Genomic DNA, 22,475 nt, shown 5'->3' with positions numbered 1-22,475 from the left:
ATTAAATTCTATGACCAGGCTTATCCATTTCACTGTCCCTTATCACTAAGAATGCCATGTCTGTTTATCAGCCAATCAGAGCTTTCAAATGTATGCATCATACCTAGCCACAAGGTCAGAGCAATCTCTGAGAATTTTCCTAAATCACTCCTAAACTCTGAGTCTTTTCTAGAATTTTTTAGGCTAAGTTCAGAGCTCTCCAAGGGACTCTCAGAATGTTTATGAATATGGCCTCAGTTGTTTAATGCTTACTTTTCAGTAGCTTTGAGTGACCTGAATTGAAATATCACACCTAAAGACTAAATTGCTTACCATTTTTTAGCAGCTACGTTAACACAGACATCCCACAGCAGGCTGAGCACTCATTATTGAGAATAACTGTGAATGTTTAGAATAATGATTTATTTAAAAGAGATGTGAAATTGTCTTTGTTTCATCCTTTCATTGAGCCGACTTCTTCTCAAAGCACATGAGCTCAGCAATTTGATCAATTCATTCAGTGAAAGTAGTGCTGATAGTGATTGCCCGCATGCGGCAATGTCTGATCTAGGTCATTAACTGACCTATTAAGTCATTGTCTCTTATACAGAATAGTCAGTCTGTATGGAAATTACCTGAAGTGAGTGTGTGTGTGTGTGTGTGTGTGTGTGTGTGTGTGTGTGTGTGTGTGTGTGTGTGTGTGTATGTGTATTTGTTTCAGAGTTACAGTTGTTTGTGTGGATAACCACATGAAAGGTTAACCACATTTAACACATTCACCTTGCAAGTTCCAAGACGCATCCATTGGAAAGACTTCTGATATGATTTCTGTAAATTGCAAAATATATGGAATGAATGCACGGATTCATAATTTGTGTCAGAAAAATAATACTATAACATGTCCTCTAATGCAGGGATGTACAGTATGTCAGATATTGCAAGTGCAATGAAAAAACAGGTTGAGCAATGAATAACATTACCAGAGATCCGAAGGAATGGCCACCATATTGGTACAGGGAAGCCATGCCTCTTAACAAATAGTAAGGGTTCAGTCAAATAGATTTAAAATAAAAACATTACAGCCAATGTCTTTTCCTAAACACGTTCCTTTGACCTTGACGGAAAATGTCATGAGCTCAAGAAAAATGTGAGGGAAAATTCATCGCAATTTAGGAAAAGCAAAAACTTTGGTGCTAAGAGAATCTATACTTATACTAAGCTACTACAATGATCTGAAGATGGACTGGTAAACATGTGAACTACACATCCCAGATACTTTGCTTGATCATGAATCCTGAAGTCTGATGTTACTCTGCAGTTCTGTGGTTTATAAGTGAAGTGTATGAACTAGGGCTGGGTGATATGGTTGAAAATTGTATCACGATATGAATGTTTTATATCGGTCGATAGCGATAATTATTGATATTTTTTATGACCTATCTAAAATAAAGAACAGGAGAAAAATACATTACATTTAAACATTTTTATTTTAAATTTAACCTTCCTCTGATTAAAATCCCCTCAGCTATCAAGGACGAAAGGAAAGGAAATGTCAACACAACCATGGAAAACAGTGTTTATAACCTGTGTAGTGGAAAACTCGCCACTGGCTCAGGGGGTTATCACTGAATCCACGTCGGTGTGTCGGCCAGGACACACTATGCTCAGAGTTATTAATAAAGAGGCAGCTTGATTGGGCTGACCCGTTTATTCCTTATAGTTCTGTGGTTTCTATGACAAAGAACAACAAATAAGAATTAAAGTCCAGCCATAAGCATATACATAAACAACCAAACAACCACTATGAACATAACCAGCATACAGTATCACTCAGCATGCTCACACAGCACGCACACTAAGCTAACATTGTAACATAACACATTGTAACATTAGCGACTAGCGCTAGCATACAGTTTACGCTGCCCTCGACTAGCACATGGCTAATTAGCATACGGCGTCTTCATCACAAGCCGCAAATACACACAAACACGTCTAACACATGTCCACGCAGCAACACACATCCAACACTCCCACAATGCACATACAGATGCTTACATATCTCATTCACGCACAGACTCGACGGCACACGCTCCAACGATCACACTCGCTCTCTTTTCCTCTGTGACTGACGCGCTGCTTCTACCAACTGAATGAGGTGCTATATACAATACGGCCAGCAGGGGGCTCTAACTGAACATGAATATACCATCATTAAACAAAACGTGAACATGAACAAACACCAACTTTGGGGCCTTTTCTACAGCCTGGCTTCTCCACAGTGCTCAGCGGAAGCATATCTTTAGCTGTATGATATGCCGCTGCCTCCATTATGTCTTTGTACCTTTTGGATGATTTGTCATCAGGCACTGAAGCAGATACCTCTGCATGGTGGTCTGCTGCTTGTGCGGTGGTGCTGCGGTTGCAGATGTTGTTGGACGTTGGCGAATCTGGCCATGCTCCAAAGGATAAGCGCAGCTAAGGTGGTTAAACAAATTTGTGTTATTACTGGTCTTGGTGGGGACGACGGCCTTGCATAATTTACAGACCACATTGGTCTGACTATGGTCCGACTTATAAAATCCAAAAAACTGCCATACTGACTTTCCCTGTTTTATCGTCAATTTCTTCACTTGGTGCAGCGCTTTCTATTTCTCATCTCACTCCTTGCGGAGAATCAAACATGAGACAACGTGATGGCGCAACTTAACTTGATAATGTTACATGATTGGCGTGTTAGCGTGTCTCTCTCACTGATTAGCGATTACTCCCTACGTTGCTCGGTTACCTGAGAGCAAGTGCCTTTGTTCATGCAACCAACCTCGCTTCGCAACTTCAGGTTTCTTCCGATGAGGAAAAAAATTATTGAATGTTTTAGCGAACGCATTTTTTATTGATGTTGATTACGTGTCTATCGTGAGACATATCGTTACCGTTTTATCGCCCAGCCCTAGTATGAACAAACTGCAGACTGGAGTCTCTGTTAACAGCGACAATCAGACAGTTAGATCCACATTTAGGCTTTGCTTGTCTCTTCTATGAAACGTCTGTATTCTCACTGCACTCTCATTATGAGAAAACTATGATGAGCTGGCTGTGAGTCACATCTCTGGTCCTGTCTCTTCCTCGTCATCTCCTTGTAGTCCTCATGCATTAGTTCCCTGTTGATGACTGTGTAGTTCCTGTGGTTGCTTTGACACACTATATGTATGCTGCAATTGTGTCTCCTTTCCTTTCAAAATGATGGTCAATGTGTCTTTTACTAAAAAAGATATGGAAGAAATCATTGAAGCACATTTTCTTAACAGTTAGAGAATTCAAACAGCTCTTATCATGTCTGCCACTTAGATACTTCCAGGTCATTTCACTCAGATAGGAACCTTCCTGAGCAAAAGTGGCTGGTCTGTTGTATGGAGGCTGTGGCTTAGGAGGTAGAATGGGTTGTCCACTAACCGAAAGGTCGGTGGTTGGCTCCCCAGCTCCTCCAGTCTGCATGTCAAGGGTCCTTGGACAAGATACTGAATCCCAAATTGCTCCTGGGGGCTGTGCCATCAGTGTGTCAATGGGTGAATGTGGCATGTGCTTTGAGCCATGTATAAAAAGATTGATGATGACAGTGACAATATTATAACTTTTGTATATCTTTTATGAAATGATGATGATGATGATGATGAGATGAAAACAAAGTGTAAAGAGTTGACAGTTCTGTCTGATATTAGGCAAAATTTATGCGCCAGCATCCAGAACTTCATTTTACCGGAAAAAGGACAAAAATTAGTGTGTCAACCTGGGTGCCATGTTTGCATCTCAGCTGATCAGAATTGGAGCTAATAAATACCCGCGACTACTTCAGAGGCATTTGACCTGGGAATGAATCACGATTGTACTCCCTTCCGACTGAAGACAAAAGCCAGCTGTTGGTGGATGTTAATGGATTTTTTGTTCAGTGTGAAAGAGGCTTTCACAAATGAAACCCTGCCAAGTGAAAATAAGGGTAAAACGAGAGGGAAAATGTATCTATATAACAACGGGTGGAAAAATGATTTCCCTTGACTAACTTTTGATGAGGAAAAGCAGCTCTTGTTCTGTTGCTGGTACAGAGAGGCTAGTTTTTAGTTGTACACTGCTTCAGATTTATATTGTATGATCAGTATGATACATCAGGATTATACATTGTCAGATATGAAAACAGAAATTTGCCAAGATTTGTGCCACTCATTCGAATTGTATTATATAGATGTTTCTTATATCAAGAGATCTATATCCCTGTAATTTACCATTATGTCAGAAAACATTTCTTGTTAAGCTTGGGATGGTGCTCTGAATGCAACATTGATGTCCTTTACCAGTCACAAACCTGTTTAAGTGATAAGCTGCACTAATTGGGGTTGTTTTTAGAAATGGTAACAGATGTTCTATACTCATGCCACAATTTGTGCTAAAAGACTTTTAATCTCTGTAGCAAAAGTGCGATAAAAAAAGAAGTTAACATACAGCCCTGCAGGCATGTTCAGACTGTGGCAGGATGAAGAATGAGTACCTGTTGTTTTGAAGGAACTTCATGCTGTTGAACTTAATGAGTGTGAATGCTTGTACCGGATGAGCGACACCCCCACTGACGTCATTTACACAAAAGTGTTAGCACCCCCTCACTACATGTTCACCATGGAGGGCCACTTCCCTTTCGTCCTTTGATAGAGTTAGCAGTCAACAACTCACGGTTATGTGGACTGTGAATTAGGTCGAGCTCTTGGTTCAGCAGGCAGGTCTTTTTGGGCACATTGTGTGTGTGTGTGTGTGTGTGTGTGTGTGTGTGTGTGTGTTTAGGTTTACATTTCCCCAGTGAAATTAAAGATTTTAGTATTGCTCAGATAACATTTTGTTCAGCGTGATGCTTAATGACTTATCCTAACTTTATATCTATATAGTGCTTGTGTTTGCTGGCCCCACCTGTAAAACATGTTTATTTATTTATTTTTTCATATGCTCTATGTCTGTGTTTGGTCTTTTTACTTTTCACAGAACACTATCCCTCACAAATCTCAGATAAGTCCGTCTGAATTTCTTTTGCTGTTGAGATTAGTACCAGTGTGTTCATAAGGTCTATAAGGGACTTTGTGTTGAGTCGACCCCAAACACAAATGTTATTATGATCATTTTATAACATACTGAACATTTTATTATAGCAAACAAAATAAATATAGAAATGTATTGATCATAGCCGTAATAACATTTAAAACATGACACAATTTGTTATTTGCTTAACAAATTTTCATATATACAGCTTTATGTATTTTCTGGGTCTGTGGGGCCCCAAACAATGAGGAAGGTATCACTAATAATAATCAAGATTGTTGCTATGGAGGAAGAAAAAGAAGAAAATTAAAAGGAGAAAAATAGACATGGAAGAGTCACATGTTAAGCCACGAGGAAACCCATTTTATTTGGTCCATCATCTCTTCTCCAACTTGAAAGCAGGCGGCGTCACCCACATGCCCTCTCCTCGTTTATTTATCAATTTTTACTGGGCATTTTCAGAATTATACTGATTTTTTGAGATAGCCATTCACCTTGGATGTACAAATGCCCTGCAGGGTTAGACAGGAACATGTATAGCTCCACAGTGGTGTTCTTAATTTGCACATGGATATATTCAAATTTTTGGTTGTCAGAGCGAGCTTCTCTCTATTCAGTTTTACCATTTAAAATGAACAAGAGGTGGAGCAATGACATGAACAAGGGATCTTCTACTGTCCCCCCCCCCAATCTTTAACTTTCAGCCTGCCTTTATTTTCAGAATCTGCACCTTCTCTCTGTGCTTGCCTCTCTTTCAGAGTGCACCTTGTTTTTAAAGTAGTACTGAGGGCATTTTCTGCACTTGAGAAATCAATAAATAACAAGGCCTTCACTCCACCACTCTTTTTTTTCCCTACGTAATTCCCAATGCACTGGAGCAGTGCCTCTGAAACAGAACAGCATGACCTCTATGGCTCTATTCAGGGAAAGCCCACACATGTTTAACATTAATGCAGATCAATTTTTACCTCTCTGTAATTGAATAATTGCATTTCTGTAAGGCGGAAGAGAGTGTTGAAAGTATTGAAGTGCAGGGAGAGAGGAATACTGGACATCTGCACTGTATGGAACAAACTTGCCTTATTCAAAGACGGGAAAACTTCATTCAAAAATTCAGATTTTTTGTAGCCATATTAGTGATGCTTGATGCTTGAGGGATTACACTGTTGGTTTGACAGTCCACTGTTCTTCCTGACTGAATTGAGTCAACAGCTAATAGATGGATGGCCCAGAATTGCAATAATGTTGGTGATTCCCTGACTTTTCATGCAGCACCATCATCAGGTCATCGCGTCCAACTTTTTTTCTTTCTTTTTTTTTCCAGCACTTTGGGTGATGACCAAATATTTGCAAAACCAGCCGGCCTATCTCTTAGAACTTACTCACTAAAATTACTTTCACATAATAATTTCCAACAGCAAATATGTTTTAAAGATCAAAATGACTCCTGGATTAAGTTTGCACTTGGTTAAGGTTAGGGGAAGCTTGTGGGTTTGTTTTTAATATTCAACCAAAAATAACAATCTTTTCCCAAACCAGAGTGTTTATGTTGTCTAACCACATGCAGAATACAAACTCTGTGACTGTCCCAACCCCATTATTTTGTCTTTTAACTTCATTTGCTTCTTGTGCTTGATGACCTTCCATCTACATTTTCCCAAATGACCAGCTTTAAAATACGATATACAGTGTAAAGGACTGCCAGACCCAGAAGAAAATGAGAAACTTCTTCTACAAGAGCCTGACAAACATCAGCCGCTATTTACATAGCCAATTAGATCAGTTTTCCAGCACAGCACTGGGATCAGCTGGTCGTCTTATTGCTGTAACAGTCATGGTGACTGATGAGAATGTGTTGGTGTTTTATTATGTTTTATTACAAAAATATGGTATATGTTTTATTACAACAATATCATATCTGTGTGGCTGTCATAAAGTGTGTTCATGTTTTTTTTCATCTACTCAGAGCAGAATTTCATTTGGTTACGCTATTACACACAGTTTCCATATGGGCAAGCTAATTATTCCAAATTATATTATTAACATTAATTAAATCAATTATATTCTTTTTAAATCAGCTTCTAGGCTAAATCAGCAGGTTTGTGACACAACAAACAAATAATATTAATAACTTAAGTTATTAACAATAACCTGTGTCATTGTATTAAGTTAAGCATCAGTGCTCTTTGCTCATTAATGCCATTTAAAGCTTTGTGAGAAAAATGTACAGCTGTGTCATTACTGTGACTTTTGACTTGAGATTTTTTTTTTTCATCCTGACACTTTTATGCCACTGTGTTTCCTTTTTGTAATACTAAAACCATCAGCATGTGATTGTCATTATCAGCCGGATGTAGGGCTCATGCACTGCTGTGCTTCACACAGTTGCTAGTGTTGCTGTAGACTCTTAGTCCTGTTGAAGCATTACACAGGTAAGAGAGCTACAAAGATTAGGAGGAGTCAAACAAAACTTGATAGATGAGCCTAATTCCGATTTGGCATACTGTTGTTAGTATCTGGCCTAGTGCAGCCTCTCAGAGCCGCTAGCTTACTCGTGTTTTTTGAACCTGAGCCACCTGACTCATTTTTGCAACAGTCCTGCAGCGGTCTGGAGTCACAGTGATATCATCTTGCTAATAGGGGTAAAAATTCTGAACAATTTGTACTTTTCCATTGCTGTTGATTTTAGTACAAGTACTTTACCTATTGTTTCCTTCAGGATGGAGTACTTGTTGGATTTTTGAAGGAAAGGTTTCCTTTCAAAGGAAGAAAAACTGCTAATTTTCAGCGTGACAAAGAAAATACAATAAGTAGCATAATAATAGATGACGTACTAAAAGCTACATGCTGCGTCAAATTTTTCAGTAACAAGCTCCATACTTTTTGAAACCATTTCATAGCTAGCTCTGAGCTCCCCTCATTTCTTTTCCATTATCTTTCTCCATCATACATTTTTCTCTTTTCCGTCTGTGAGTCTGTATATATTAGTTGCTCTCACACACATACACTCTCTCTCACACATACACACACTGACAGAAAATCACATCTACTCACTCTGTCCATCTGCAGGATGTTGAGGATTCACTGTCATACTCTTAGTCTTTATCTGTGCTATTTTCTGAGGGAGATCAGTAAGTGAAGTATTGTGAGAGGTGATACAAAAGCTTCCATCTCAGGGGAAGAGAGGGGAGAGACTCGGTGAAATATTATTCATCACCCCTCTTCCCAGCTTGCTCCCTCTCTGACTCTTTCCAAGCTCCTAGAGAAGCCACTTCACATGCTTGGACAAAAAGAATTTTCTCTGTACTAAATAATGCAGGTAGTCCACAATCCCCTCATCTCTGCTTTCTGTCTTTTTCCTTTTTTTCAGGCCATTTGAAACGCCAGATCCCCTCCTGCTCATTAGCCGTGAGTAACAAATGTGACATATTACCATGAATACATATCTGTTTTGTTCCTGTCTCTTACAAGCTTGAAATAGAGATCCAGATGTGATGCCATTTTGTAAGGAAAATGCTGTTGTGGTCAGACGGTCATGCATTCTGTGCTCCTGTTTGATTTGAAGAACTCAGCAGAAGAACAGAGTGGTTAATATGAGCATCGCTCCACATTCCAGGCTTAACAGAAAAATAGTCAAGTGATGAATAAATAGCATCAAAGAGGCAAGCCAAAGGATAATGTTTTTAAGCAAAAATCCAACCAGCCATCAGTTGATTGTGGATAAAGCAAAGGAATCCTCAGTAAACAAAAACAATGAACAGCTTGGGTGCAAAGACTTCAATGTTGGCGTCTCAGAAAGATATTTAAGATTAATATGCCCAATGTCAGACAATACTGAAATGGGTCACACATGGGTACGTTGCACCCAATCGCAAGTTAATAAAAATCAGACTTTGTATTTCTAGTACTGGGAAATGTGAATATTCTGGAAGAAAATACTATAGACAAACATTAACATGAGTTATCTGCCTATATCTTTGCATCTTTGGTCTGGTTGATTTGATCGTGATTGAATGAAATTATCCAAAAATAAGATAAACTGGTCTGTCTTCTTCTTCTTATACAGGCAAAATACTGTTGTTCATCATTGGAAAAATCTGGAGCATTTGCTGAATAGGCTCTAAGGCTTCCTGCCCATGGAAAAACTGACATGTTACTGTTAGACTACAGATATAACATACACAATACACAAGACATTCATGCAATATGGGGATGCTTTATGCACTGCCTGGGAACAATAAAAAGCAATGATTTGGTGCATTATTTGCTGCAGCAGGACAGTGTAGGTGGGACTAACTCAAAAACAACCGTGATCATGTTCATAGTATTGAAGGAACATGGAACATGTTAGGTTGTTTAGAAGACAATAGTGGTTTAAGGCCCAGAGGACTATTGGTGGCCTGGCAACAGACCTACATGTGACTGACAGCACGTATCCTTCTGCTAGAGTTAATCAGGAACGCAACATTCAGGAAACCGCAGAGAATATCCAACCAAAAATTTAAGACAATTGAAAATATCAACTTTATTTGTCTATAAAGATACAAAGAGAAGGCTCATTTAGCACAGTCTGGTGTGCACCACATGTCATAGAGCCTAAGGAAATGCTGTGCCTCTTTGCAATGCTGTTGGAAAGCAAACGATCACCTGAAACTGTCATTTGTCATCCTTTGAATGGATTAATATCAGGATTTGGGCTTTTGACAGTGACATCTCTATAACTCAGTAATAGTAATTGTTAATGCAGCTTATTTCCAGACCTTTCTGCACCCCACATGGACATGCAGCAATTTTCAAGTCTGAAATGTCAACACTGTTGTTTCCCAGTGGTGTCATAGATGGCTTTGTCTATGACTGGATCTTTGTCTGTATGTGTCAGTGTGTGTGCACATATGATGGCTGCCCAGAGTGCATCTGCTTGACTGCTCTGTTTGATTGCTCACTCCAGTAGCACTCTGGAAAATGTTAATAGCGAGCAGTTAACGTCAGATACAGTTCACCACCATCTGCACTTGACCAACCATCATCCCAGTAGAGAGATGGATTAAAAGATGGAGAGATTTGCTAAGCAGGGTTAAGGAAGTCACATGAAGTAAAGAACACCCACTGTTGTACTGATGTGTGTGTGTGTGTGTGTGTGTGTGTGTGTGTGTGTGTGTGTGTGTGTGTGTGCACGCTTCATGTCTTTGTGACTGAAGTGTGTACTGGTGTGTAAAGCATTTACATCACTGTGTGAAGAAGGTGTGGAGCAGACAGACAGTCAGGTACATCTTGTCCAATGGCCCATCTACCACTTTGGCTAGTGTTGTCGCGGTTATCTCTCTCTCTCTCTCTCTCTCTCTCACACACACACACACACACACACACACACACACACACACACACACACACACACACACACACACACACACACACACACACACTGCTCGCTCTGTTGCTTCCCTGACCCAAGATTGCTGTGTGCTCTGCTGCTCACATCCAGAGAAGCATCGGGTTGTACACGAAGACACACACACACACACACACACACACACACACACACACACACACACACACACACACAATGATTTACGGCCTCCAATACAGTCAATAAGAGCCATGGCCAAGATGAAGGACCTGCTAGCAGGACACACACATGCTAACACACACACACACACTCTCTCGCACACACACACACACACACACACACACACACACACATACACACACACACACACACACACACGCGCGCGCGCGCACACACACACTGATGTCCATTAACTAAGTGTACTGGAGTGAGCTGCTTTCCACATTGGCTTTCTTTATTGCATTTCTGGTTAATGCCACTGTCGCCTCCAATGCTTCATGTGAGAGGTGTGTATTACCTTTGTCCAGTATATAAGTTGGCTTGGGGATAGGTGAGAAATTGGCATAATGATAGCATTTAATTGACACATTTTGTGTACAAAAATACAAATAAAAAAAATACACCATAACCATTACTCTAGAAATTGAAACACACATCTCATCCACACATTGGTTAAATCAACAAGGCTTACTCTCTCCAATTTCTGCGTCTGCTGATACGAATTCAGCATAACTTTTATAAGGAAAAAAAAAAAAAAAAAAAACTACATGGGCTCAGCAGAACCAATGAGCCTGTGGTGGACTACAGTGCTTGAAATGTGGATGCTGCTGCAGAGAAGCTACGAATTCTAAAACGCGGATGCTTCACACACGTCTTGAACCCAGCAGCACAGAAGATCTATACATTCAGCACAGTTTCAAGGTGGACACCCAAGAATAGTGTCACCAAACGTGAAATATGGTCACAATCCCCCCTTCTGTTCTGAGTTATGGTGTTGAATAATAGCCAGAAAAGTGTTTTCACAAAAGATTGCGATGTCACAGTGAAGCTAACCTTTGACCTTTTGGATATAAAATGCCATCCCTTCATCAGTTTATCGTATGAAATATTTGTGTGAAATTCTGTCATAATAAACATTTGAATTTTTGAATTATGGCCTAAAACATGATTTTTGAGGTCACAGTGTCCTTTGACCACCAAAAACGAATCACTTCATCCTTGAGTCCACGTGAATTTTTGTGCCAAATTTGAAGAAATTCCCTCAAGGTGAAGGACAACACAAAACATAACGCCTCTGGCCAGTATACAGTCTGCCTGTATGGTACCACTGACATGCCAGATTGAATGTTATCTCCAGAGCTTTAAAGTGAAAACAAAGCAACACACACACACACACACACACACACACACACACACACACACACACACACACACACACACACACACACACACATATAAAACTAGAGTAGAAAAACTCTTCACCTTTCCTCCCTTCCTCTATTCTCTTTCCCACTCTATTCTTCTCATTTGCCTTCTTTTTCTCTCTTGTCTTGTTCCCTTCTCCTCCCACCTTTCCTCACTGATTTTTGTTTGTCTCATAAACACAGCAGTATCTCTTTGCTTGGAAATAAAATCAAGCCTTATTTTAGAGTGATACAAGCTGTGCTTTCACATAAAACAACAGTCAATTAGACTTAAGACGCTGAGCCTCTTCCTAGGCCATAAAACATGGATAACAACTGAAATCAAGAAGCAAGGACACTTTCACTTAAAGCGGCTCTACGGATGGCAGTGTCAGTATGTTTGTCAGTTGGTTGACTCATGACTTTGGTCTCCACATCTACTGAATGGAATGTAAGTTTGGTACAGACCTTCATGGGTCTCAGAAGATAAACCCTTACAAATCCCCCAACTTTCCCTGTAGCACACCATCTTGAGGTTGACATTTGGGGCATTGAGTGACATGTCTCAAAAGCTATTTAAAGTTGCAGTGTGTAAGATTGGCAGCAATGGAAAATAACATTAATAATTATGTTTTTGTTAGTGTTCAACCATGTGAAAATATGAATCATGTTTCTGTTACTTCAGAATGAACCCTTCATATCTACATAGAGACTGGGTCCTCTTCCCTGAACTCCACCATATGCGTGTGTGTGTGTTTGTGTGTGTGTATGAGCGTATGATAGGTCACTAGTGAATCTAAAAAGGATTTTTTTCCGAGCATTACGCAGAGTGGCTCAAGTTCTCCCTCTCCTAAGCTGGGTGGTGATGACTTGTCCTGAGCAGCCTGACCTGACGCTTAGCCCCCTCATCAAACTGGCTTTACTGAAGAGGCTCACTGGAAAGATGAAGTCTGTTTGTAGCTGGGTAACTGAGGCAGACTGACAGATGGACATGCAGTGAGTTCACAGCTTCTCATTCTGCAGGTCAGCTCTGCTCCTTAATGCTCGTTCACTCAGCTCTACATTTTGCTGCATGTGTTCTTTATTCAGTGACTTCAGCTTTGGCTTCTGCAGGAGAGACTCCCTTAACACAAGAACAATCTTAATCAGAGTGAGCACAATCAAATTACAACACGTGGAGTGATTTTATATATTCATTTAAGTGTCTTGCACCACTTGATGTCCACATCATAGAGGCATGTGCATAGGCATAGAAGGTATGGTAACGTTTTATTCAAATGGACTATATGTTTCCACAAATTCACACATATTGTTTGGAATTAATGGATAATGGGGAGGCCAGAATGTAGGCCAGACTGGATATACTGCAACATTGTATTAACATCTATTTTCTGTTTGTCTATTGTCTATTATTATTACAGTGTTAACATCTGTGCCTTCTTATGCACCCAAACCGTGGTATAATTGCATGTAGCATTACTATTACCGAGCTATAAATAAGTAAAGCTCAGAGCTCAGCTGAAATCTCCAAATGGAGATCCACTGCAGAAATATGAAGTTGATAAGCTTCAACAAAATATATACTATAAATTGAGTTGAGATTCTTCTGGAACTGTTGTGAAAAAATCAACTAGATTGTTGTTTTGATGGAGTCACTTATTGTCGGACAACAAAAGCACACTGTCCACATGAAATGCAGTATGATGTTTACAGTATCCTACGCACAGTCTTTTCTTCAGCATAGACACCAGCTTGCAGAGAGCACATCAACCAGACAGGTTTCATTTTAACATGAATTCCCAGAGTTGATATAATCTGCTGCCAGTTATGTTTGTCCTAACTCTCTTCTACATTGTTATTTGCTAATAATAAAAGGAGCGAGGAGGGCTGAATAACAGATTTGTTGATGTCTGAACTCTGGTCTTAGTGAGCTCAGTTGTTTTGCCAACCAGGGACCAGATCCAGAATGGAACAACCAGCCATCATTATATCTAAAGAAGTATTTCAAATGTATCTGCATTTCAAAGGTCTTCAGGCATGTATGCAGCATTTAGCTACTCATTTAAGAGTAGTACTGGTTGTTGCAAATGTCTTTAAAGCTTCAACATATGCATGGCATTATTATTGCTAAAATTCTCAACAGCCGAAATGGTTCATCTCCCTGGGAACTGAATGTGTTTGTGTGTAGAGTTGAAATTTTGCCCAAAGGGCAGTTTTAGATCAAAGATCATGGACTGTGGGAAGATTCCATCAGCTTGGAAGTGCAGATGTGATGAGTGTGTTCATGGCCATTAGTTTTGCTACAGCTGTGCTTTAGTTCTGTACTTATCAGCATTTCATTTGTACATTTGTTAATTTTTCCCTCATATGTCTTTCTCACTCTTGACTACAGTTCTGCCCGGAGTGCATAAATAATGTGGTTGGATTAGTAAAATGACAGTGGGTGAAACTAACTGCTACCTAGGTTGGCTAGGGAGCAAAGGAAAAAAAAAACAAAACAAACAAACATCAGTGATTATTATAATTATTTTTATTTCTTGAAACTTTGGTCTATGTTTACATTGCACTGCAGGAGGCACTAAGCTTCATAATACCACCTCCCCCTCTTTTACTGCATGTCTTTATGATCTTTAGTAAAAGATCTGACCACCCCTTCCTGGTTGGATTGGTTCCTGGTTCTGAGAAATGTTCAAAGGGCAAACGGACTGTAAAAGTCTTCACTTGATGTCAATTGTAATAATAATGAGTGCAAGTATGTATATTTACATGAGAATGCTGTGGATATTATTTTAATTTGGCTCACTAGAGGCCACATTTCTCTTCTAAGCAAAGCATATACTGATCTGATGCGGAAAATCTGAAAAGCAAGTACCGTGACCAGACCCAAATATGTCTATGGAAAGTGAAAACTCTGCACTAAAGTAGACCACAGACTTATTCTGTTGTATCAGAGAGCGAGACAGGAAGAGAGAGAGACTGATTTGGTGTATCTCAGAGAGTGTGTCGGCCGCTGAGTCTGCCTTTTCTTGCGGCTGGGTTATCTGTGCAGGATAATGAATGGAGTCCGATGGAGTTAAGTTGAGATGAATGGATGCTCTGGATTCAGCACACAGGCCTTATCATCGCCAGAGTATTAAGGCAGCTATTAAACAATGTCTGCAACATACTGTGTCCAGAAAAGGACCTTCGGTGATTCAACAGGAAGATTGTTCTTCCTTTAATGTCACAAAAACCCATTTATTCACGCCTGTTTTCTGTTGGTAATATTAACCACATGTCAAGTTCTTTGTTGTTCATATGCAGAAAAACTACATTGAAGCACATTTTGGAAAGAAATTCTTGTTCTCAGCCTCCCTCCAACAATGCTCATGGAATATGTGTAAAAAGAAAAATCGTGAAAGTAAATGAGAAATGAGGAAAAGAGAATCTGAGACATAAAATAGTGCAGGTTGTACAGTAATGCTGTAAATGTATGTGTCTTAATGAGAACCGGTTATGGACATTAAGGATGCACTTAAGTAATACACATAAATACATATACTGTGATAGTTCAACAGCTTGTAAACAAAAGTAAAATAAAGTGGAAGAGGACCAGTACGGTACGAGCAAAGTGACATTAAAGAGCTTGAGAGCTCGAGAGTTCAACAATCTTGTGGCCTGTGGGATGAAGCTGTCCCTGAGCCTGGTGGTGTGGTCCTGTCTGCCGGATGGTATCAGACAGAAGGGTTTGTGGTTGGGGTGACTGGGGTCTCTGATCATCCTGTTGGCCTTTTTCCCACACCACTGGGTGTAGAGGTCCTCCATGGATGGCAGCTTTGTGATGCGCTAAGCAGTTTTCACCACCTTCTGTAATGCCTCACAATTGAGGGCGGTGCAGCTGCCATAGCAGGCGGTGATCCAGCCAGTTAGGATATGCTCAGTTGTGCACCTGTGGAAACTGCAGAATATCCTGGAGTCCATGTTCAGCCTCCTCAACTTTAAGAGGAAGAAGTCTTGCTGTCTTTTTGAAGGTGTTGCTGTGGTGAGTTTAGATCAAGTCCAAGCTGATGTGAACCCAGGGGAACCTAAGGAGGCTGATTTTCTCCTTTGTAGTCTCCACCGTAGCCTTGATGGTGTCACTTTTTTGTCACTTTTGTTTGCACTCAGAATTCATTACCAATTTTTGGAACATTTTGAATCGTGCATTGTTTACGTTCATGTTTGCTTCGTAGCAATCTTCTTCCTCACTGTCTATCTGGGTGCATTTCTATGTTTGCTGGTACATTACCACCACTAATTGTCAAGTATCAGGGCTGTATGAAACCAGCTAAGCAAGATAGTATGAAAATGCTATTTGCCAGGTTTATTTCATCACTTCCTATTTGTGACCAGATTTCAATACCATTAAATCATTTGGGTCAAAGTGTAAAACAACATTTCTAGTTTGCAAGGATAAGCCTTCATTTAAGCACTTCATTTTAAGATGGTGTGACAGGTGTATTTTTGCGCAGAAATCTTGCTTAGTGTAGTATCTTGATAATCTTTTCAGAGGCCACTCTTTCATCTGACAAGAGTGACACAGAGTGCAATCAATTAGCAGTCTGAAACAATCAGCAAAGCATACTCACAGCACTGTGCTGGAACAGTAGTTTCTGATAATTGGTAGACTGTCCTCCCACTGACATGATGAATAACCACGGTGTTTCTGGAAAAGAAAGTCTCTAATATTTTCCTAAAGTGGGATCAGTGCCACTTCAACTGAAACTGAAGAGTGCCTTTATGAGACATAGAGATATATATTGAGGGAGGGAGGATGTTCAGTGTGGGGCTCATTAACTCAGTAGATGTAATCAGTGGGAGGGAGTGAGACATTTTACCGTCGATTAATGAGCAGCACGGGTAGTGTGGTGGTGAAGCCGTACTGTATGTGCACTGACTGAACTCTGCTGTCAGCTCTGAGGCTCTGATGTAACAATCTCTGGATGATTATGTATACATCTTTGGATACAGATGCTCAGGGGTGAATTTTGAAATTGTGATGTGTGGGAGTGCTGATGTAATAACTTCAGTAAAAGCAGAAAAGTAAAAAAGTAGTACAAAAAAAAAGTCATTGCCCTTATGTTTTGGAGTGGGGGGGCATGATAACTCACAGGCGGACCTGTGATGCAGGTGCTACAGTAGTGTTCAAACCTTATTCAAAGTGAGCTAACTTTAGCTTTGCTTGACCCAGCAGAAACTGTCAGCTGGTCATTTCCATGGAATATGAGTGACTCGCTGGTCAAGTCAAAAGCTATTGTTTTCTGTATAAAAACCAACACGCTGGCAGAATCTCGATGCATGTTAACTGTCCAGGAAGGCCAATTTTCTCCCCCTAGTTATTTGCTCCAGGTTCTGGTTTGTCTGTTTTCAACAGGATTTTATCAAACTACTGGCCCAATTTTCATGAAACTTGATAGAAGGGTGAAGCAAGGTAGAACCCATAACATTTTGGAGTGGTGCAAGTGGAGCAGATACGCAAATTATTTTTCACTTTCATTAACATTGCGAGATCGGACATTTGGCCTTTGCGGAAGTAATGCCGTGCATCTTAAAATCCAGTAGATGGTAGTACAATTCAGGAATTGAAATACAATGATGCCATATCAGAGTCCACATTCAGTCAGTAAACCTCTGGAGTCGCTGGCACACGAAGTTACTCAAACTTCATAGAGAAAACAGTTGCTGAGGAGCAGTCAGGAACAGTGTTTTCATGGAAGAACCATTGTTGATTACAACATTGCAGTGTATTGCAAGTGTACCACATAATACAAACTAAGGTGTGGCCATAGAGACATTACACACATAGCATGCAACTAATTATACTCTTACTTACATCCAAATGGGAATTTGTCTTTTGGAAATATGTCCAGACATACAGTATATATTGGCTTCACTGCCACATCTGCATATTATTATTAGAGGTCTGCGCTTTCCAAGTGCTCTTATACTTTCCCATAAAAAACAGTTGCAGAACACAGACAGCTTGTGACCAACTTCCATTGTAAATGTGCAACTGTATAACATGCAGCCGTTGGGAGCAAAGCACTTTTTTTAGAAAAAAATAAAGATTTAAATAAAATGAAAATTGCAATCTTGAGTGTAAAACACAATAGCAGTATGAAGAGAATTTACCATGGAGCATACTGTATACTGAAATAGCAAGATTTGCCAAATATTCAAATATGAGCATATGCACTGTAACTTGATAAGAATAGAACAGGGGGTGCGTTTGCTTAAGTACTGCATGCATCTCCACCACACAGCAGCCATATGGGACACATTATGGGCCCACCATGTGGTGTCGTCAAACTGACAGGACACAGTGATTTAGCCCTGCTGGAAGTGGATGGATCCATGCTTACCTTCAAAGTCATCTGTCTCCTGCTCTGTGAGAGTCTAAAAGCCCCCGGGGACACAGTACTGCATGTTGGCCATTCAAGTACCTCTCAATTGCTGCTTTTAATTTCCCTTCCACTGCTGGTCTGTCTCCATTAGCTGTGACATTTCTCTGAGATGTGAACTATATAGCAGCTCTTCTAGTCATCACTGTGGTCCCCGTCTGCTGCAGAGGTCTGTTGAAACTCTATGTTTGCATATCAAGGTGGGGACAAACTGTAAGGGTGTGAAACTGAGTTTTGGATGGCATTACCCTGCGTCAAACTGTGTAGCACTTTCATTCAGGTTCTAAAAAGTTTACTGCTCTTCATGCTCATCTGTGGCTTCAGTCAAAATCATTTGATCTAATGAATTAACTTAACTTACAGTTACTGTAATTTACTGTCCATGTTTATTATTTTTATTTGGTCTGAAACACCTGTGCTTTTATACTGTGTTCATCGTCACACTGGTTTAAGAGGCTGCTAAATTAAATTCTGATGTGTGAGGATTTACTCCTACGTTATGAACATCAAAATGTCAGATATCTGCTATTTTCCCCAAATTTTATTCCAGATGGACTTTGTGCAGTTATCATGGATTCTCTGTGAATGTTCTGTGACAACAAAGCAACCTCAGTCTGATTATGAAGGTCAGGAGAGGTTGCTGAAGGCACTGTGAAAAGCCATTAAGTGGACCTTGATTTTCTTTTTTTCTTTTGTTAAACTTTTTGTCGAGAGTTTTGCAGAAACTGCTTCAGTTGGTAATTCAGTACCTCAGTTACTTGTGTTAATTTGTTTGGGAAAGTAGTTACAGTCAATACAAAATACAATCATTTTGGCAAGATCGTGATAACTTTGTTTCATTTGGTTATTACACATCTGAACACTGAAACACAAATAGCACATGGAGTTCCCCAAGAATCCTTCCTAGGGCATCCTCTAATTAACATCATGTGGAGATCATGCGCATGCTGCGGCCGGCAGGGAAAAGTTTGGCTGTCAATGTTTTTATCGTGTTTTATTGTTTAACGTCTGTTAGTGTCTGTGATAACGAGATCCCAAGTGACTTTAACTGTGTACGGTGCTTTTGACTGAAGCGACATGGATCTCTTTCACTTCGCTATTTTTGCTAGCTGTCCTGTTTTACCTGGATCTCATCTCTTCCTGCCCGGCCAGGAGGCAATACAGCAGAAGTGAGCTGCTGCAACTCAACTTTTTTTTTTTTTCTTTGGGGGGGGGGGGTATGTCTTTATATTAACCAAAGATACTGTACTTCTGTTACAGTGAGACAACGCATCTGTACCCCTGATGTGGAATTTTAATCATTGTCGTTGCGCCCCTTTTACGTACCCCGTGAGTTTCCCCAGCTCTTCATTACAGTTGTGTACATCCACCCCAGAGCGCACACCCCCTTTGCTTGTAAAACTGTGTATGAGGTAGTACAAAAACTGCAGTCTGTCTCACCTGACGCATGGCTTTTGTCCTGAGTGACTTCAACCATGTTTCCCTCAAGAAGTCGGTCCCCAACTTTCACCAGTATGTAACCTGTCCCATCAGACGGGATAAGTCTCTTGATCTTTGCTATGGGTCAGTAAAGGAGGCATATAAGTCACTTCCGCTAACTCCTCTGGGCCATGGAGACCACAACTGTGTGTATCTCATGCCCACATACAGAACTGTTCTGAAGAGGGAAAAGGTCTCTACAAAGGACATTAAAAATTGGACACAAGAGTCTGTGCAGTGTCTACAGGCCTGTTTCAACTGTACTAACTGGGATATGTTTATAGAGACATGTTAGGGAGATTTAGATCAGTTAGCCGATGTAACATGTTCTTATGCGGCCTTCTGTAGAGACATGATCATACCATGTAAAAAGGTAAAAATGTACTCTCAAAATCTGTCAAATCCAGCATACAGGCCAAGAAACTTGCCTTCAAACATGGGACTGCTTCTGAATTGTATTTAGCCAAAAGAAATATGAAAATTGAAATTCTAAGGGCGAAACAGGACTATAAAATAACTCTGGAAAATAAAATGGCTGCAAACAACCTGGGCTTAGCCTGGTCAAGTATGAAGGCCATTGCAGGCATCAGTAACTAAAAAAATATAAGCACTGTCACTTTAGAGGGTTTTGATGCAGATTCCGACCTTGCAAATGCTCTTAATCATTTCTTTTCCTGATTTGACACTTACGATTGCAGTAGAGAAATACAGGAACTCAGTCATAAATTAGCTGACCAGAACCACTTCATAATTGAAGAGGGAAATTGAAAAGGTATTCTCTTCCATAAATCCAAATAAAAGCTATGGACCTGACAATATCTGTGGTAGACTGGTTAAGTTGTGTTCTAAAGAGCTCTGTCCAATTACAAAATCAGCCTACTATCACCTGCTTGGTTAAGTTTGCCATAACCTGACACACTGTGATGATAAAATCCTTCCAGCAATGACACGCTCCTGTGAGAGCTTTTTTCTTCTGCCTTTTTTAAAATTTACATTAGTCAGGGCAATTCTCCTGACGCTATAGCTATTTAGATTTTCTACTATCTAAAGTACAGTACAAAAAAGTACAATGTCACAGCACAGTAAAAAAAGGTGCCACTGAATATTCCTGCATCCCAGATAAAATATTGGAAGGTGCTAGGTGAAGAAATAAGAGATGGGGTGAGAGGGGAAAAAATCAGAGAGGAGAAATATATCTATGTCACTTTTTCATCATAATTTGTAGCATTTCTGAAATGGAGCGGTCATGAATTTGAAAATAAGGTTAGCTTCAGAAAGAAATTGACTTAAACTGCTCATGAGATCAATGGAATTATGAAAAATGAGAGAAATAAGATTCCTTCCCAGCGGCACTCTTTTGGTTGCTGGGACACTGACTTTAGCTGTTTGTCTCTGTACACACACACACACACACACACACACACACACACACACACACACAGAGATACACACATACTCACACAGATGCTTATAAATGTCTAAACACATGCTCTCATACACACAAAACAATCACATAAGGTTTAGTCAGGAAGTTAGAGGCTGCCATGTTTTCGCTGTTTCTTGTTAGGGAACATGTACATCAGAAAGGCCTGTTTCTCTCTCCGTTCTCTTCTTTTCTATCTCTCTCTATCTCTCGTCTTGATAAGCCCTCAGGCTGATTTGGCAGCAGAATGACCAAATCCGTCCTATTAGGAGTCCTCTAGAACATGTTTGGGCCTTTTCTGACATTACAATTTTCTACGCAAACAGCGGACGAGACAAGTACAAGAAAGGATTATGGTTTAGGAACACTTCCTTGGCCTGTCAACATAGAGTATGGATAGATGTGTGTGTGTGTGTGTGTGTGTGTGTGTGTGTGTGTGTGTGTGTGTGTTTGTGTGCGTTTTGCTGCGTTGGTGGTTTGGTGGCAGTGGTCCACTCATTTTTAATCTCTGTCAGTTTCGCTCCGCAGGCACCATGGTCACGCACAATCTATTCAGCTCTGTGCCATGTCACACACATGTATGCAAACACTCTCTCCCTCACACACACACACACACACACACACACACACACACACACACACACACACACACACACACACACACACACACACACACACACCGTATCTCCTCCGCTCAGCGCCATGCCATTTGGTGAGTGGTCACAGAGTGTAGACACAGGAGCTAGCCAACTGTGTCCCTCACATTTGGGCACCACAGTCACTGAGTTCTTCTCCAACTACTGCTTACATACTGCTGATAGGCACGGCCAACAGGTGGTGGGACATCTACACACAGCTGCCACTGCTCATTTGAATGCTGAGAGAAATTAAGTGACTGTTAGTGACTCTTAAAGGAAAACACCAAGCATAGCCTTCCTGTCAGGTAAGGAGAGCCCAGTCACCAAATGTATTCATGTGGCAGAGCTTAGCGCTCTCTCTGAACATTGAAGAATGACAAATATGTGAGTTGAAGCAGTTACTACTTTCTGTCTAAGCGAAGGTGTGTGTGGTGTTGGTAGGCAGGTGTGTGATATGACTCATGAGGTCAAAAGAAATGTCAAAAGACATTGGTGGGTTACAATACTGTGAGTAACCTTTAGACATATTAGAAAATGGATAAGTATTTAGCATCCTATTTCCCAGATTATTTATCAATCTGATATATAATTTATCACAATAAATTAAGCAATATCTAGCCTATTGCTTAGACTGTACACCTCCTTGATTTGAGGTGATTCTTCATTAAAGATTTAATATGTAGACTGGGAACAGATAAGCAGACTTACCAATTT

General features: G+C 40.2%; 1 protein-coding gene across 2 annotated transcripts in view; it reads left to right on the top strand.

Moving 5' to 3' along the window:
- The window catches only part of LOC139330296 (inactive N-acetylated-alpha-linked acidic dipeptidase-like protein 2), a 520,996-nt gene that overhangs the window by 98,777 nt on the left and 399,744 nt on the right, over nt 1–22,475 (top strand). For both annotated transcript variants that reach the window (XM_070961134.1, XM_070961135.1), the window contains exon 3: nt 8,423–8,460. The gene's annotated coding sequence lies outside the window, so the exon portion shown is untranslated. The remainder of the gene's footprint in view (nt 1–8,422; nt 8,461–22,475) is intronic.

The sequence above is a fragment of the Chaetodon trifascialis genome, chromosome 4 (genome assembly GCF_039877785.1).
Source record: "Chaetodon trifascialis isolate fChaTrf1 chromosome 4, fChaTrf1.hap1, whole genome shotgun sequence".
In the NCBI taxonomy this organism is placed as follows: Eukaryota; Metazoa; Chordata; class Actinopteri; order Chaetodontiformes; family Chaetodontidae; genus Chaetodon; species Chaetodon trifascialis.
The sequence above is the reverse complement of the archived record's forward strand: the minus strand, read 5'-3'. Positions and strand labels throughout refer to the sequence as shown.